The 11,772-nt window shown below is 43.3% G+C and overlaps 1 long non-coding RNA gene across 1 annotated transcript; it reads left to right on the top strand.

Annotated features, from left to right (window-relative positions):
- The first annotated feature begins 218 nt into the window (after window positions 1-218).
- LOC136301267 (uncharacterized) lies at window positions 219-1,906 on the top strand. Its single transcript, XR_010723829.1, has 3 exons — window positions 219-453; window positions 569-742; window positions 866-1,906. It is a non-coding gene; the product is annotated as an uncharacterized lncRNA (long non-coding RNA).
- Window positions 1,907-11,772: the final 9,866 nt, after the last annotated feature.

The following is an 11,772-nucleotide window of genomic DNA, read 5'->3' as shown; positions in this document are numbered from 1 at the left end:
GGCTTCATTCAGGGAAACCGTAAACCTGGATGCACATGTCAGTGGTCTTACAGACTAACTATATTGCAGCATGTGCTAGCATGTGGGAATGGAAATAGTGCCCTCCTTTTTGGCATTTGCACCTGGGTTTATCAGGTGGCCTTCCTGCAATGCCACTGGGGAGATATCAGCCCTTTGAGTTCCCCTAGGTCTACTGCCTCCTTCAAGCTGGGCTGATTTTTGCCTCCAAGTGCTGGTTTCTTTCATTTCATAGCTAGAGAAGACTCAGTGATGGCCTGAGATGCACTTCTCTGGATTTTATTTACCATCATGTGTTCAGATGACTCCCACCCTTCCTTTCCAGATAAATGCCTGGCTAAACCAAGGGCAAAATTTTAATGTACTGCTGATGGTATTATTGGGAAGAGGTGGCTCCTTGTGACTGCTGCTCACACGAGGGCTGCAGGAAGGCAGGTGGGTCTTGGCAGAGCTGTTCAGCTGAGTTTGACTTAGTGACTAGCAGGATATAAATGTCAGGGACACAAAGCTTGGAAATTCATTTACCTTCTCTCTCAAATGCTTTTTGCAGGTCACTAAGGTGTTTGCAGTGTTAACGTGGCCTCACAGATATCACACTAACAGCAGTTTCCTGGTTGCTGTCCTGGATTTGCTGTCCTCTTGCAAACACTAACTCACACCACATCATGCTGCTGTCTGTATTTCCAAGGCCTCTTCATAATAATTTCATGTGATGGTATTGCAGGTTTGTAGAAGCTGTCTGTAGCAGTTTTTTTCATGTCTTCAGTGCTTGCTTGTTTTTCTGATGTGCTTCTGCTGTTTTCTTCTGGCTGTACTTCCTTTTTATTTTTTTCCCCCCTTATTCTAGGAAAGAGATCTGTGAAGGTGAGTCATGTGTCACACACATGGGGAAGGATCTTACTTCTGTTTTCCTGTCAGGAGGGTTGAGTCAAGAAGGACCTTTTGTCTGGAAATGTTTCATCACAAGCAGAGCTGTGTCAGTGAGTTGTGAATGGAGAAGCTGCTGAAGCAAGAACAGATACTTCAATTGCCACCTGAAATGGACTGGAAAAGGAAGACCACCTGGGTAGTAGTGGCAAAACATGAGGGGTCTTTGGCATGACTGGCAGCCAGTTTGCTTCTCCATCTTTTAATTGTCACAGTACAGCAGTGGGGGTTCTCTAACTCACATCCTCTTAAGAACTGGTGTTGTGGACCCATTTAACACCCATGCCATGATGAGACATGCTGCTCGTGCATGGTCTGGTCCCATGGCTGGGATGCTGCAGTCTGATGCCACAGCAGAAAAAAGCAGAAGGGGGTGATGGTGTGAAAGCAATGTGTTCTATTTCTGGCCATGCCATGGTGTGCAGCCTAGTGGAAACACCACTGGCACCTTTCCTGCTCTCAGTGTGACCTAGCTTCCCATTCAAGGTGGCAGGGGGTGGTTTCTGTGTGGGCTGAAGATGGCAGGGATGGATTCTCAGTGCTGCCCTGTTTCCATGCAGGATGGGCCCAGTTCCCAAATGGTCTCATGATAGTCTCCCATCAGGGGAAAGGAAGGTGCCCTTGGTAGGGGAAAAGCCCTGCCTGGTCTGTTGCCTGTGTGGCATATCTGGGTTCACGTTGAAGAAGCTGCGTTTCATCTTACTGTGGGCCCTGTGGTCCTTTGTATGCTGAATGCACTTTTTTGATTAAACATGAAACCCAAACAAAGAATTAGTGAAAACCTCTTTCATTTTCCATTGCTCTTTAGTAGATGCAAATTAGTTCTTTTGGGAGGGCACCTCGCCTCAGTTCTCAGTAGCTGATTTCCCAGGGATGGGGAGGGGAGAGATGCAAATTAAAGTGTGTAGACCTTTTTCCCAGCCTATAGCCCTGTCTGCCATTGCACCCACATGAAAAAAGCTCTGCCTCAGTGTCCTCTCCTCACCAGAGTGCCTGGTAGTACCACAGACTCCTATGATGCTAAATAACATCTGAGGCCTTGCCCATGTCTCAGAGAGGTTTGACCTAGTTTCTCCATCAAAACACCTGCATTGTCAGCTTACCTAAGCTGCACATCACAGTAAGAATTTCTCTTTTTTCCTTTCCTGAATTATTGTTATTTTTTTAATGTGGCTACAAAACAGATTGTTATTTGAATTTGATTTATTCTGAGCTGACCTAAATATTCTGCTTTTCTGTTCTGTTGGGTGCAGTATTTTTTACTGCAGGCTTATGGCAACATTGCAGAGATCTGAGGGAGACAGGTTTCTGGATGTGTGAATGCAACGATAAGTGATTTGATGCTGTGGAATATGATAATAATAATCACTGTGAGGTTTCTGTGAAGTTGGACTATGCAGAAAGAATTAACAGAAATTATATTTATGTTAGATGTTGTAATTAATGTGTCCAGTGTAATTTAAGGATTGATTGTGGTGAGATTAGAGGAGGAGAAAATGCTTTCTGAATATAGGGCACAGTCCAGTGGAATAGGTTCATATATGAGATGTGATTTTCTCTTTTTTAACTGTTTGGTTTAGGAATTTGGTTTCTTTAAAAATGGCATGCTTTGATACTGAAGTCCAGGTCCACAGTTTGGTATTTTTTGATGATGTCCGGGGCCTGGGAAGTGCAGAGCAATGGTAGTAAGTGCCATCTTTATAGAGTACTTTGCCCCCCTGTAGTCCTGGACTTTACTTCAAGAAAAAAAAATTAGTAGTGGCCTGCACAGGGAGGAGCGGAAGGAGCAGCCTGCACCTCTACTTGCAGGGAGGATAGTGACTCATATTTGCATTTCAGTAGGACTTCAGAAAGCTCATGACTGATATGGTTATCCTCAGTTGTGCTGGTGATGTGATAAAGCCCTAATGTTTTCTCTGTGGCTTTACCCCAGCTGAAGCACACCCATGATGCTGCCCAGTCACACTGGGGGTGTGGGCAGAGGTTAGCTGTAGCAATGCTGCTCTCCTGATCCCTGTTATAAATGCTCTTGCTGGAAAAATCTTGTCTTTTGAGGGTAAACTAGGAAGTGTTTTTATTATACCAATGTAATTTCACTTTTCCAATAGAGATGCCAGTCTAAGAGGACCTGACCAGCAGAGCAGCCCTGGGGCAGAGGTAACCCAAGCTGCATCTCTTACAGCAAGATGCACGGCAGTAGCCTGCTGAAGACAGACAGATGTTGAATGTGATTGCAGTGGACACAGAGTATTGCTCAACCTTGGAGAATTTTTCCTCATGTTCAGCATGGTTTATTTTGGACTTTACTGCTGCCAGGAAGAGCTGCAGTGGGGGTGCAGGGTTTCTAAGGCAGATGTAGGGCATCTTCCACCAGCATTTTCCTTAACTGCTGCAGCACCTGGTATCAGACATGGCTTCTGAGGGCTTCATTTCTGCAGTTTGGTTATATAGAACAGCACCAGCAATTATTTGGTGAAAGTTAATTTTTGGATGAAAACTATGGCTGAGGCAAAGAGTGATGGATTGTTTTTCCCTCTGTGTGTGTGACAAGTCTCCCTAGGGCTGGCTGGCCACACTTCACAGCGCCGCAGAGAGAATTTCCCTCTCACTCACAAAGTCATCCAGTTGTCCAAGTTCTTCTAGTGTTGTCCCGAGCTCAAATGCTTTTCATTTGTCTTTTAAGGCAGGAAGACCTGCCAGTTCCCCACATGCATGTACTCACATGAACACAGAGAAAACACTATTTAATACTCACATGCATTAGACTTAACAGCTGTACAACTTCAGCAAAACAGGAGTCAGACCAAAATGTAGCTCATTGTTTTTAATCAAAGGAGTACCAGTCTTGCCAGATGTGGTGTATGTTTTTCCAAACGAACTAAAACAGTCTCCGCAACTGAAGATGATATGGTCTTGTGCAATAACATAACTTGTTTTTGCATGCCCAATGAATGGCAAGGCACAGACTGGTGTAAAACAGAAGATACAAAGAGTTTTCATTGTGAGAACAGAATGAACTGGAAGGAAATTGAGCCCAAGCTGTTTTCTGTACTGTTTACTACAGCAGTAGCCAGCCCACAGATCAAGAGATGTTTCTCCCAGTAAAGGCAAACAGTGCTGCTGGTCTGTTGCCCTTATGACTGTGCTCATATCATACTGACAGGTAATGGGACAAAATGTCGAGACAAGCTGAATGTGGAAGGTGCAGTTGTGGTTCTGGAGAGGACTGCAGTCCTGTTCGCCTTGCACAGATAAGGACACCACAAACTAAGCAATGTACAGAGTGTAGTGCAAACAAGGGAGGCACAGACTCTCAGAAAGGTGTGTGAAGCTGAGCTGATAGAGCTTTTCTTCAAACCAAGAGAAGAGCCAGGAAACACCACTGAGGTAAGACCAAATCTCCACCATGAAGTGACATACTTCTAGTAGTGTCACTGTCTGTCCCTTGATCTTAAAGTACCACAGCATTTCTAAAACTTTTCTGCTTGAGCTGTAGGAGACTCCAAAGGTTACCTTGACTCTAGGTGTGACATCTGTAAGTCGTCCTGGAGCACAGGTTGTATCTCCACACATAATTTCTCTCCCAGCACCAAGGGTGGATGTGTAACTTCTTCCATGTGACTGTTCCTGCTCCTTCTCCATCCACTGGCAACATCTGACATCTGGAATTTACTTGGAGAGTAAAAAATAAATATTTTCATAGCACATCACCTCTGAGAAGGTAGCTGCAGTTGTTCTCTTTCCTGTTTGATGTTAAGATTTTGCTAAATGAACAGGAAAGGAAGGACAGTAGGGTCAAGCAGGCTGCTCCTTTTCCCCAGGCACTGTGACCCACACTTTAGGATACTTTAAAGCCGTTCTACTCATCACAGAGCAGATGGATTCTGGAAGAAAGAGTATGTTTAGGAGAAGTGTAGATACTACTGTGCTATAAACAAACTTCCCTTTAAACAACTTGTTTCAGTGCTGGCTGTGGATAAACATCATCTTCTTTTAATCACTGACTGCTTTGGCAGCAGCAGCACCCACCACTGCCACTCCAGGTCTTGATCTGACATTATAAACCCCATAAATATTTCCTCTCCTGTGTGTTTTTGATTAAATAACCTCACAGCTTGAGAATGGATGCACTTAATTCATGTGTAGCAGGATTTATGATGTCAATATGCTAATCTGGTTATTATAATCTTTTTTTTTAAAAGCTAGTAACCATGAAGGAAACACAAGCAGGCCTGGCCACAGCAATTTCAACAGCAGAAGAGAGGACATCCTAGTTCAGGCAAGAGCTAAGTACTTACAGGTGGTCTCTCTCAACCAGCAGGGTCCTAACTCCTCTGGCTCTCCATGCCTTCTCCACAGGTCTATTTCTAGGATCATCCTTTGCATTCTGTATATGTCTGTGAAAGCCATTCAGTGGATTTAAAAAGAGAACTGTCTCATTAAGTGAAGAGAATACAATTAAAAATAGAATTTTGGAGGGATTTGTTTAATGTTTGGCTCTGGCGATAGTCAGGGGGGTCCCCAGAATGGGAGCTTAGACTCTCCCATAACTAAGTGATTCTTCAGCCAGGGTTTAAATACTACTGTGTTATCTGAGATAACACCACCAGGGAAATGCTGTTACCACACCAGTACACTGTCAGTGGAGGAGTGACCTGGACTTGCTCAAAGACAGAACAAAACTGGTTTATAAAAGACCTGCCTGTTGTCATTGATGCTGAAGTTCATGAAGTTTTCTATTTTCATATTGTTTCCTGTGTCTTCATCATGGTGTGGAAGCCCAAACATCAAGTTTGCTGCACCAGAACTCCCTAAAGGTATGCTTGAATTCCAGGGTGGATGACCCTTCTCTTCACGTACCTTCAGTTTTATTTACAAGCTGAGAAGTCAGTATAAAAAGATTTTAATTTGTGTTCAGAGCCTGGAGGATGATTTTGAAATGAATTTCCTACATAGCTTTCTCTGTAGTAACTTATTCATTGTCCAGTACAGAACAGCATTTAGCCTTAGGTTGTGTATGTTCCCATTTTATAGCAATAGAAGAGGCAGCAGTGTGAAAAGCTCTTAAGAGCTCTTCAGAGCAAATGTTTCATAATTGTAGGCCATGACAAAATAAAAGTCAGTAAAGAATTCAGAATGTACAATCCATAGCCCAGAACTCAGCAGCTGCCAAACACTGAAAATAAACATCTGATCGGGCAGCAGTCTGGTGGAGATGAATGATGATATAAACCTCTTTAGTTTAGCTGCAGATACTGCTCAGTAACGTTGTTCCTACTCGGTTTCTTTCACTATATTCATTGTCATAATAGTTAATCATCTGGTTCTTTGCCTACATTTTTCTTACAAATGTATTAGTCTTAAAGTCACAGTACATTTCTGATACTGGTTTTGGAGGCTGTGATTTTTGCTCATCACTTGGTGGGCCCATGGGAATCTCATGAGATTTAATAGGACCAAGTGCAAGGTGCTGTATCCCCAGCATCAACACACTCTGGGAGATGCATATATCGAGAGCAGTACTCTCAAGAAGGACTTGGGTGTGTTGGTGGAAGAAATGCTGGGTATGACCGGGTAAAGTGAACTCATTCACAGCCTAGAAAGCCAAACGTCCTGGGCTGCATCCAGAGCCCTGTGGGCAGCAGGAGAGGGAGGGGATCCAGCTCCTCTGATCTGATAGGACTCCACCTGAACTCCTGCATCCAGCTCTGGCGTTCTCAGCACAGGAAGGGCTTTGATCTCTTGGAGATTGCCCAGAGGAGGCCACCAAGATGATTAGAGGGATAGAGCACCTCTCCTGTGAGGAAAGGCTGGGAGAGCTGGGATTCTTTGGATTGGAAAAGAGAAGGCTTCAGAGTTGCACAGTTGTGAAATTCCAAGGGAAGTGAATGGAAGGGAAGACAGGCAACAGGAAAGATGAAAAGAAACTTTTTATAAGGGCATGTAGTGATAGGATAATTGATAATAGCTTCAAACTGAAGGAGAGTAGCTTTAGATCAGATGTTAGGATGAAATTTCTTAAAATTAGGGTGTTGAGGCACTGGAACAGGTTGTGGATGCCCCATCCCTTGAAGAGTTCAAGGCCAGGTTGGGTAGGTCTCTGAGCAACCTGGTGGAGTGGAAGGTGTCCCTGCCTATGGCAGGGGTTTGGAGCTAAGTGATCTCTAAGGTCTCTTCCAACACAAACCATTCTAAGGTTCTCTGATTTCTTTGAATTTTTCAGAAAGTGAAATTTTGAATGCAGAAGAACATCCTTCTTTGTTTCAGCCCTGGAATGGATCTATTAATCTCAGGAGTATGTTATATGTTCTTCGGCTTTAATTCTTGACAAACACTTAATCTATGGAAAATATGAAGGAGAAATAAATCCATCATGCTTGTGTGCTGAACATTCAAGGGGATAAAGTACGGCAGGAGTATCTCTCTTGTCCAGATAAGCACACACATGTTGCTTTAAGAAGCCACACAAATGTTGATACCTTTACAGCAAGTGCATAAATACATAATTGCTTCTAAAGAGTGTAAGAAATCAAAACCTGAAAAATTTTCTAAGGAAAATATATATAGAATGAAATTCAGTTTTGCAAACAAACACAAACCAAGCTCCAGTACTTGAACAAGTGTATATCTTGAGAGGTAATGTGTAATACTATAGTTAAAGACCTGAACATCTTTCTTATGGACATTGGACAGAGTTAAGGATGTGCTGCTAAGCTTTTTTAAATTGCAGACCTAAGGTAGTTCTCCTGATTTTACATGAGCTACTCAGACAGCTTTCTTGCTCTCAGATATCTGTATGGACCTTTTGTAACAGATCAAAAAAGATGGTATTAGAACTCAGGCAAGAGATCCTGGAACTGTAACTGACAACTCTCTGAAATTCTTGACTGAGCATGTTAAGTGGAAAAAAAGCATGTCAATAAAATGCTGGAGCTCACCAGGAAGGATGTTGCAGTCATGACAAAGAATCATTTTCCTGTTACATTTATGGTTCTTCCATGCCTTGAGTCTGGTGAATGATCTGAGTTTCTGCATCTCGAGGGCATGAGGGTTAGGAGAATGGCAAGGAAAGTGACCAGCATAACTTAGGGACTGGAGAAGCTGCTGTATGAGAAGGAACTAAAAAAGCTGAGTCTCTTCTGGCTGAAGACACAGCAGAAGGGGGAATATGATGGGAACTCAGCCTCAAGGAGGTGCTGGGTTGTGACTGCAGGGAAGTTACTGATCACACCCCACAACACCAGAACTGCTGGACACTCACTGAAACCAGCAGAGGATCTTTTAAAAGCACAAAAAAGAAAGAATTGCTTTTGTGAGGTGTCCCAAACTTCTGACACTGTTGCTAGAGGAGACAGTGGAACAGGCCATGAGCAGCACCCAGAGGGAACTTGAACATGTCTGTTCTGAGTGTTGGTGCTGGGGGAGTGTGTGGGAAATTAATCATAAGTAGTATCTGGGCTTGTGTGTTCTCTTGAAATAGCATCTCTGACTGTCACCGGTGGAGTAGATGGATGACAGATCTAACACAGCAGGGCATTTCTAATGAACTTATGCTCTTATGCAGAGATGGATTATTTATTTAGACTTCTGAAGAAAACCGGGGAAATCTTCAGCTAAATAGAGACAATTTCAGGGAAAATTTCAGGCAGATTGATGACTTCAAATAAAAACTTAGTACTGAAAAAAACAGGCATCTTTAAAAATCTTGTTACGTCCTAATAAACAGTGTACATAGCATACATTTAATTTTAAATCGTAGAACCACAGAGTAACAGGGGTTGTCAGAGATCTCTGGAGGTCTCTCAAAGCAGGGTCAGTTTCAAAGTTAGGTCAAGCTGCCTGTTGTCCCTCAGTAGTACACCTCTGGGAAGCCTGGCTCCATCTCATCTGTAATGCTCCTTTTAGGGATATAATACTTCAGTGAGCTGTATAAAAGTGATGTGAATTTTTTTCCATGTGTATTTCAGCAATTCATACAAGATTCCTGTGTGTGGATATATTTTCTATGAGTGTTCCCTTCCCATCTCTCTTCCCTGTGGGACGATCTCAGCATAATTGTTGAGTGAATAACTAAAGTCCTTGGAAAATGCACACACCATTTAACAGGAAATTCCTATAGTAACATAAAAGGGAACCTCCGTTCTCCCAACTTCTTCCTCTTTTCTCCCAGATTTCTGCTAAAAAGGTGGTGAGGAAACAAAGCCTGATTCTGATTTGCTCTGTACTTTCCTCCTCCTTGTCCTGGAAATGGTGATCAATGTGCCTGAGCTGGTTTATAGCATACATAGGACGTAATGCTGCCAAGGCTGTTCTTTCAAATAATGCCCTGACAAGGGAGGAGTGGAGCTGCAGCATCCCAGAATCTTGAGAGGATATCACTGTGAAAAGAGTTTGAGGCAGCTGTAGTGAGGGGAACACGCCAGCTAACCACAGATCACTTCTCTTGAGTGTAGGACAAGATGGTGGCTGGCTTTTGAGTAAAAAAGGCAAGGAGAGGACTTTTTATGACTTTCCCCTGTAAAAGCATACATGCAGACTTCTGAAGACAGGACAGCATTGTTCCAGGGACCGTGGGAAAAGACACCAATTGCTCTATGTTGTGGGTCTCATTAGTGACTGCTGGGTGGAGTGAGAAGCAGGTACTCCTGACCCTATAGTCCTGCTTTCTATGGCCAGGCACTCTGCAGGGAGTCATCACCATGGCAGAGTCCATGCATTCTTCTACGATCATAAGACAGCCATTACCGTAACATTTTATCCAGTCACTGTGGCTGTATAAATTCCATGGGGATCATTATATAGGGTCCAATTGCACAGGAAATTGAAGGTGGAGGAAGAAAAGCACTGTAGGCAGCTAAGCTGGGTAACAAGAGTAGTGAGGCAGGATTTGACGGATGTTAACACTGAATCAGGCAGGATTCATCCTTTGAGGACTTGTATCTGGTCTGTCAGTGTGCATGAAATGCTGTATCACCATGCAGTGTTTGCTGCTTATGTTCGTGCTTGCTGGAGCAGGCCAGTATCTCTACCTCTATGGAGAAATCCCTCTTTCTGGAGCACAGGGTGGGACATGGCTTTGAGTAATGTGGAGGCCTTGCAGAAACAACTGTGACCCTCCCAAAGTGGCCACTTGCATTCACTGCAGAGTGGTGATGCTGGAAGCAATAACACTTAGCTCTGATACAGCACTTCACCCAAACATTGGGTAACTAATCTGCAAAGCAGCAGGAGATGCTCTTTGCAACTGGTTCTGTAAGCACAGCTAAAGGACTGGAGTGGAGAGAGCTATTAAAAACCATTCTGACATCCAAATTGTCCCTTGGCAACTAAAAAAAAGCCTCCAGAACTTACCATGTCCTCTTTGTTTTATTAGTCCTCTTAATATTCAAATGAAGAGAGCGTTTTCCAAAGTTTGTCCTCAGCCTGCCCAGCTTGCAGAAGCTTGGCGGACTTCAAAGGAGCTGCAGCAATTTATTGTGGTTCTTACTCCAGCGATTTTGTGACGATGAATACATATTCTATCTGGAGAGTGGTTCGCTTATAAAGATTACAGTTAGCAGAACACTGTAGATTACCTGAGTTAATAGATTTACCCCTTCTCTCCCTTAGGTCTTTGTCATTTAAAAGTTTGGAAACAGGATTGCTTTTGCTACTGAGTTAATTTTCCAGTTAGTGAGCACTGACGGCTTTTTTCCCTCCCCCAGTGAAGCTGCGCAAGCACGGCCGTGGGAGGAAGAAAAGAGTTTTGTGGTTACGTCTCAGATTTGGAACCTTGGATGTCAGAGCTCTGCTGCCAGTCCTGTCTGTTTCCGTGTGACTCCAAGCAAATCATGTTTTCCAAACTGTGTTGCAGCACCTGGTGCACTATGTCACAGCATCCTGAGGCTGCATTCTCTGACTGGTATCAAACAGATGATTTTTATTCTTTTAGTATAAATTTCTTCAAATGACCACACCCATGCTTTGAAGGGAAAACATGCAGGGAGGGTAATTGTTTGGGCTCCTATGTAAATGTTGGCTTCTCATCCTGATGAGAGTCTGAGGTTTAATTCTCAGGGGCAAAATCCAGACTATTTTAGCTCATACTCAGAATTCATAGGACATGGGTGACTGTGCCAAGGGCGGCAGCTGTGGCAGCCCTTGGTTTGGGTACTTCAGCTTTTTGTGCCATGTGGTCAGGCATGGAGAACCATGTCAAAGTTTAAGGTTTTTCTTTGGGTTTTGATTCTTAAAATCCTCTGCAGTTTATCTGTTTTTTTCAGGCTCCACTCTGAACATGTATTTTCCATGTGTACCCATTACAGCTTTATTGAATTAGTGACATCCTTACTTGGGGAGGATATTTAGACATTCTAGTGATTCTAAGTTAGTCCCTTTAGATCCCCTGGTGTTGCCATTATTTTCCAAATTTACCTCTGATTTATCAACATTCTTTATTGCAGCTGTAATGATTTTTATCACATATGCCAGCTAGCAGAATAATTCAGAAGTGGTTACTTCCTCCATTTATCACCAGTTCTGAAGTGGAAAAATGCCTTCCCAGTGGATTTCCCAATAAAAATATGGGATAGTAAAGCACAAAGTGCTGCATGGGCCATTATGAATGGCCTAACCACTAAACTGACAGCTCTTGATTTGACTGCGAGGAGGTCAGAGAGCTGCATAAAAAGATTGAGACACTGAAGGAGATACTGAGAAATGATTATTGACTATGGACGGAGGAAGAAGTTGGAGACCCGCTGGGATGGTGATCAAGATGCCAGTGTGGATGTGTGTTTGGGCAGACAGTGAAGCCCAGGCAAACCACCTTGTTGTAGTGGGGGGTTT

This window comes from Chamaea fasciata, unplaced genomic scaffold, assembly GCF_029207755.1.
Source record: "Chamaea fasciata isolate MVZ Bird 193981 ecotype frontalis unplaced genomic scaffold, bChaFas1.0.hap1 SCAF_1, whole genome shotgun sequence".
Taxonomy (NCBI): Eukaryota; Metazoa; Chordata; class Aves; order Passeriformes; family Sylviidae; genus Chamaea; species Chamaea fasciata.
Note: the sequence above shows the minus strand (reverse complement) of the source record. Positions and strands in the feature narration are given on the sequence as shown.